This window comes from Silene latifolia, chromosome 1 (genome assembly GCF_048544455.1).
Source record: "Silene latifolia isolate original U9 population chromosome 1, ASM4854445v1, whole genome shotgun sequence".
NCBI classification, from domain to species: domain Eukaryota; kingdom Viridiplantae; phylum Streptophyta; class Magnoliopsida; order Caryophyllales; family Caryophyllaceae; genus Silene; species Silene latifolia.
In genome coordinates this window covers 137,896,222-137,902,187 of record NC_133526.1, presented here as the reverse complement: position 1 = coordinate 137,902,187, position 5,966 = coordinate 137,896,222, and the positions used below count along the sequence as shown (strand labels likewise).

Below are 5,966 nucleotides of genomic sequence, written 5' to 3'. Positions count from 1 at the left end.
TGGTTTCCTTTGCTTGGCTATCTTTTTGCATTTGGGTGAAAAATTCTTGTTGATTCTTTTGCATTTGGAGGACCGCTTTTTGGACATCAAAACCTTGGTCATTTTGGTGATTGTATGGATTTTGATTTTGGTAACCTATGTTTTGATTGTAAAAGGGTCTTTGATTTTGGTTTCTCATGGGTGGTGGAGTGTATGTTGTTTGAGGGTTTTGAACATTTTGGCTTTTGTATGAGAGATTTGGATGGAACTTGGTGTTCTCATTGTAAAAATTGGAATAAGGGGTACCACTCTTGCAAGCTTGGAAAGCATTAACTTGTTCGGTTGTTCCCCTACACTCACTTGGGTCATGACCCAAAGTTCCACAATTCTCACATATCCCACTTGGGATTGATGAGGATGCCGTCATGGCATTGACATGATGCTTCGATGATTTTGAGTTTTCCTCAAGTCTAGCCATAGCTTGTTCAAACTTCAAGTTGATTGTGTCAATGTGAGCACTAAGTTGAGCACCCAATTGAGTAACGGAGTCCACTTCATGCTTTCCTCCTCTAATAGCCTTGCGAGGTCTACTATATTGTGAGTTATGGACCGCCATTTCCTCAATCTTGTTCCATGTTTGATTGTCATCAACTTCGGTGAATATTCAATTTGATCCCATATTGAGAATGTTCCTAGAATCTTCATATAAACCATTCCAAAATTGTTGCACCAAAAACCATTCGCTAAGTCCATGGTGAGGACATGAGCGACAAATACCTTTAAACCGCTCCCAAGCTTCATACAAAGACTCTTCATCCCTTTGCTTAAAACTCGTAATTTGAGCTCTTAGCATGTTGGTCTTTTCCGGTGGGTAGAATTTTTTGTAGAAAGCTAGAGCCAACTTCTTCCAAGAATCTATTCCAAGGGTGGCCTTATCAAGGCCCTTCAACCATTGCTTTGCGGTGCCGATTAAGGAAAAAGGAAATAAGACCCATCTAATTTGGTCTTGAGTCACGCCCGTTTGAGAGATAGCATCACAATAATCGCAAAAGGTTTCCATATGAGAATGAGGATCCTCACTAGGCATCCCCCCAAATTGGCTCCTCTCAACTAGTTGGATGAAGGCGGACTTGGCAATAAAATTTCCGGTGAGATGTTGCGGTGTAGGAGTACCATTTGGTAGATTATCCTCGGTGGGTACGGAGTGTGACGAGAATTTTGGCATTGTAGGTGGATTTTGTGGGGTATTGTGTAATGGGTTTTCTTCTCCTTCTATTGTGAAAGGATTGACAAACTCACTAGTGGGTTGAACAACTTCACCAACACCTGTCAAATTCCTCCTAACAAGTCTCCTATTGTTCGTCAAGGTTCTTTCGATTTCACGGTCAAAAGGTAACAAATCACTTTGTAACCTTCTAGACATGCAAAATATCAAACAACTCAAAAACAATTAGAACAAACCTTGAGGAGTTTTACTTCCTCAAGACGAAGAAAGACACAACTAATAACAATAAAAAGAAATCTAAATCAAACAAACACCGTCCCCGGCAACGACGCCATTTTTGATCGGTCCGTTTCGTATTCACAAATAAATAGATGTGGTCGTTGGTCACGGTCGAATCAAAACACAATTTATAGCTTAACAAGCAACTCTACAATTAGTAAAGAGGCAAGTAAAGGTCGGATCCCAAGGGACGGGAGTTGAAATGAGATTTCTATTGTAACTAGCGGTGTCTAAGGGGTGTCACAAATTGGGTTGATGTAGAAGGTTACTAAACTAGAATAACAATGAAAATAAACAAGCAAGATGAATAAAAAGGGGTGTAAACAATTGATTAAAGGCACTAGGGTGTCATGGGATTATAGGGGAATCATGGGATATGATCATACAAACATGTTCTCAAATTATAAGCAAGCAATTATTGTTGTGATGGATTGAGTTGGGTTATATCTTACGATCCTAGGAAAGTTTGGGTCCCGGAGCCGAATCGATTAGATTGTACAACACCTACAAGTCGACTTAATCTTCCCTACTCAACAACATGCATGGTCTAATGAGACTCGAGTTGGGTTATGTCTTACAAGTCTCATTGAAAAGATAGGAGATGATAGTAAATGCAAGGATTCATAGGCTTAGCATTTCATCAAGTATAACATGTGCATGAGTGGAGATCAAAACAAGCAAGCAAATAAAGCATGAAAGCATATTAATTTAAGCATGAATCATTCCCCATGTTGGTTTCCCCTAATCACCCATTAACCCTAGCTAAGAGACTACTCACTCATTATCATGTTGATCATGCTAGCAAGGTTGTCAATCATACCAACACTATGAAACATGATGAATAAATGAAAATAATTAACAATAATTAAAAAGGGGATTAAGAGATTATACCTACTAATGATTCCAATAATAAAGCAAGAATAATAGAAGTACTCGAATGCTAGATTGAGAGGTTGTCAATCCCCCAATAATAACCCAAATAATCTTCAATTACCCAAAATAAAGGATGAACAAAAGAGAGATTAAAGAACTAAAACTTGGATTAAAACTTGATTAATACTTTATTACAATATTGAAGAGAGATTTGATTGATATTAACTACACTAATTATTGATAAGAAGAACATGCTCCTCTAATTAGCCTAATGGGGTATTTATAGTGAAAATTAGGGAGGATGCATTAGGGTTAACTAAGGGCTAAACTAGTAATTACACTTTTTAAGTTGAGCAAGGAGGACCGGTATTTTTTCGAGAGAAGGGCTTCTCTTTTCGTAGCTTGAAGAAGGCAATCCGTGCTGTGAAGAAATCCGGGCGGAATAAGGTCGGGACGGCCGTATTTGGACGGTGGAATCCGAGCGGATTCTGGGGAATCCGGACGGATTGTTGAGGGGGAATCCGAGCGGATTCAGGCACGGGACGCTCGGATTGTGCAGGGGCTGGACGGGCGGATTCGGCAATCCGCTCGGATTGTCGATCAAAGACATAGTAACTTCTTCTTTTCTTCCCTTTTCTTCATAAATTCCTTGGGGATTTCCTTGGGGACTCAAGGATCTTTCCTCAACATTGCTCTTCTACTATGATATGTACAAAGGCCTTCTAATCTTGTCTCTCCTTGATGCTTGGTCATTGGATTCGATCAATTTAGTCTCGTTTTGCCATGAAAATGCAAGATTCTTACTCCTTTCCTACCAAGGGATCAAAATCTCAAAGAATATGCAAAACAAAGAACTAAAGATAAGAAATGACCCAAATAAGCACTAAAAAGCATGGAAACAAGGCTAATTCGGGGGCTAAATATGCGCCAATTATGGTCACATCAGTCGTACTTGATATGCCTGAGGATGCCCATATTCCTATCATATTGGGTAGACCATTTCTGCACACTGCTGGTGCAGTCATAGATGTTGGTTCGGGTACGTTGACCTTTAAAGGGAAGCATTCCATTGTTTTTGCCCAACCTGCTAAGAAGAAAGACCCTATGTGGCCTGTAACTTGTAATACGGTTTTTGAAAAGAAATCTTATTTTATACTTCCTGATATGCCTGTCTCTATTTCTACTCCTGTTGTGACACCTCCACCCCATATTGGGAGCAAATTGGAGGAAGATTCGTCTATTTCTGATATTGCAGGAGCTGGTTTGGGGAAGGAAGAGCTGCAAGTTACTCCAGCTGCGAGGGAGCCAATCATTTCACGAGGCGGTCTTGGTTGCCTTAGTTATGGCACTGATGAGGAAGTTGATGACGAGCCGGTCAAAGTGAGAGAGTCCGATTTGGATTCTGACGAGTCCGAAGAGATCATTGACTGGGGAGATATAGAAGCTGTTGACCCGTTGATGTCGGCGGATGTTGAAGCTATGAAGAGTGCAGCTAAGAAGATGAGCACCGTTGAGGCTACCTCTTGTAGCCAAAAGCCGACGAAGTGGGCCATACCATGGCCATTCTTGATCAAATATTAGTTGATCAAATGCTTTATCAAACATTTAATTTATTGCTTTTAACACTATTTACCGTATTATGTGTGCGCGATACTTCGCGTTTTATTTTGCTTGCTTAGGATTTTATACGCTTTAGACTTTACTTTGGGTTTTGCGCAATTTTGGGCGCGTATTATTGGGCATTTGCAGGTTTTTAGACATCATTAGCTCGAGTAATTGAGCAAATACGAAGAAATTTGAAGTTACAGCAGCGTTTTCAGTCGATCGATTGGCATCATTGGTCGATCGACTGGTCTGCAGTTTCCAGGAGCTACTATTCCTTTCACCTTGGTCGATCGACTGGGTGATGTGGTCGATCGACCACTGCCGCTGCTGTACCTGTTCACGACCTTTCCCCTGCTGTGTTGGGTCATTTTGCGGGATTGAGGGAGTTTTTCTACTCCACTTTATCTTCCATCATTATTAGTAGCACTGCTGGCTACTGAAACCTCCTAGCTCACGCTGGTTTGGGGAGGTTTCCTTTTGCTGCGCTTAAAATCTTGTGAGTTCCCGATTTCCACTTCATGTCGTATTTGTTTATTTCTCACAAATTCCCATTTCTCTTTTCTTCATTACATGATTTTGCACAATGGGGACATTGTGCGATTTGGTTTGGGGAAGGGTTTTGTGTCGCATATCATTTGCTTGCATTCACGTTTACATTTCTATTTTGCATTGTTTATTTCATTTCTTATATATACATAAAAATCCAAAAAAATTGAAAAATTTCAAAAATTTCAAAAAATGCACGTTTATTTTAGCATATAGGTTGAGTCGGAACGGTAGTATTTCAATGATGACATTGCATTTGCATCCGTTTATGCCTAAGCTTTGCTAATTGACATGTTATTGGTAGAATCGTATATGCATATCTACGAGTTTTCGTTAATATTTTGCTGGACTTGAAATTTGACTTAGATTTTTGGCAAACTACTTATATTTCTGAGGTTTAGAGCTTATAACTGGTGACATTCATGACCAGTTTATCTAGGATGTGAGTAGTTACTCCTTATGAGACATGTTACATAAATGTGCATAAATATGAACTTAATCTGCTTAATACCAGTATGCATTCGGTTTGTGGTTTGTTGACACATGTGGTAGAGGTTTCCCTTTTCTTATTATGCCCATAAGCTTCACACTCCCAAAAACAGCCTTTTTGTCCCGTTAATTACATCCTACATTTAGTCTGCCCTTGTCAAGCTAGTAGTTATGTTGTTGGGATTGTCACTTTGTTTTTGGTAGCCTTTTGCTCGATTGAGATGTTGTTGGGAGAATGAAAAGAAAGGAAAGAAAGAAAAAGAACTGAAAAAGTTGGAAAAAAAGAAAATATGATTCGAAAGAAAAAAAAAGAGTTCTGTACTGTTCATTACGGTCGATCGACTGGCATCATTGGTCGATCGACTGGAGTTCGAAAGAAAAAGAAAAGAAATCAATTTCGCATAATTCATGCTTTTATCTTATGGCGATTTTTGCTCCCATGTTTCATTTATATCTTATGGGGAGTTAGTTGATTACTGTTATACCGGAGATTGTGAGTTTTGTGCTTGCTATAGCACCGTGTTAACAGAAGTTTGAGCAAGAAGTGGATGTTACCGCATGGTTCCGTTTTGGTACTAGCTTGATCACTTGTACCTCCACTTTTCCATAAATTTTTTGCCTCTTCATGCCCATTACCTCACATATCCCATATATACCTCGGCATGTCTCATGGTCATTTGTTGGTTGGGATGCATATGTACGGTCATAGAGATTACTTTCATATTTTATTGCAGGCATGATCTTATAGGTCGTAGTTAGGTGAGAGTCTCTACAAAATTGAATTCTTCCTACCCTCTTATATATTCAACTGTGCTTATGTGTGATATAAGCGACCCGTGAGAGTCCGATTTGATAAGTCTCTACAGTTGACGGTTCAGCAGTTCTTAACGACCTTATAACTCGTTTGCATGATTCACATTGCTAATTGATTGTTAGTAATTGCATTAAAATGGTTTAGGCTTTATAGTTT

At 39.4% G+C, this 5,966-nt stretch overlaps 1 non-coding gene across 1 annotated transcript; it reads left to right on the top strand.

Moving 5' to 3' along the window:
- Positions 1–725: 725 nt before the first annotated feature.
- LOC141618662 (small nucleolar RNA R71) lies at positions 726–832 on the top strand. The gene has a single exon (XR_012531455.1). It is a non-coding gene; the product is annotated as a small nucleolar RNA R71 (small nucleolar RNA).
- The last annotated feature ends 5,134 nt before the right edge of the window (positions 833–5,966 follow it).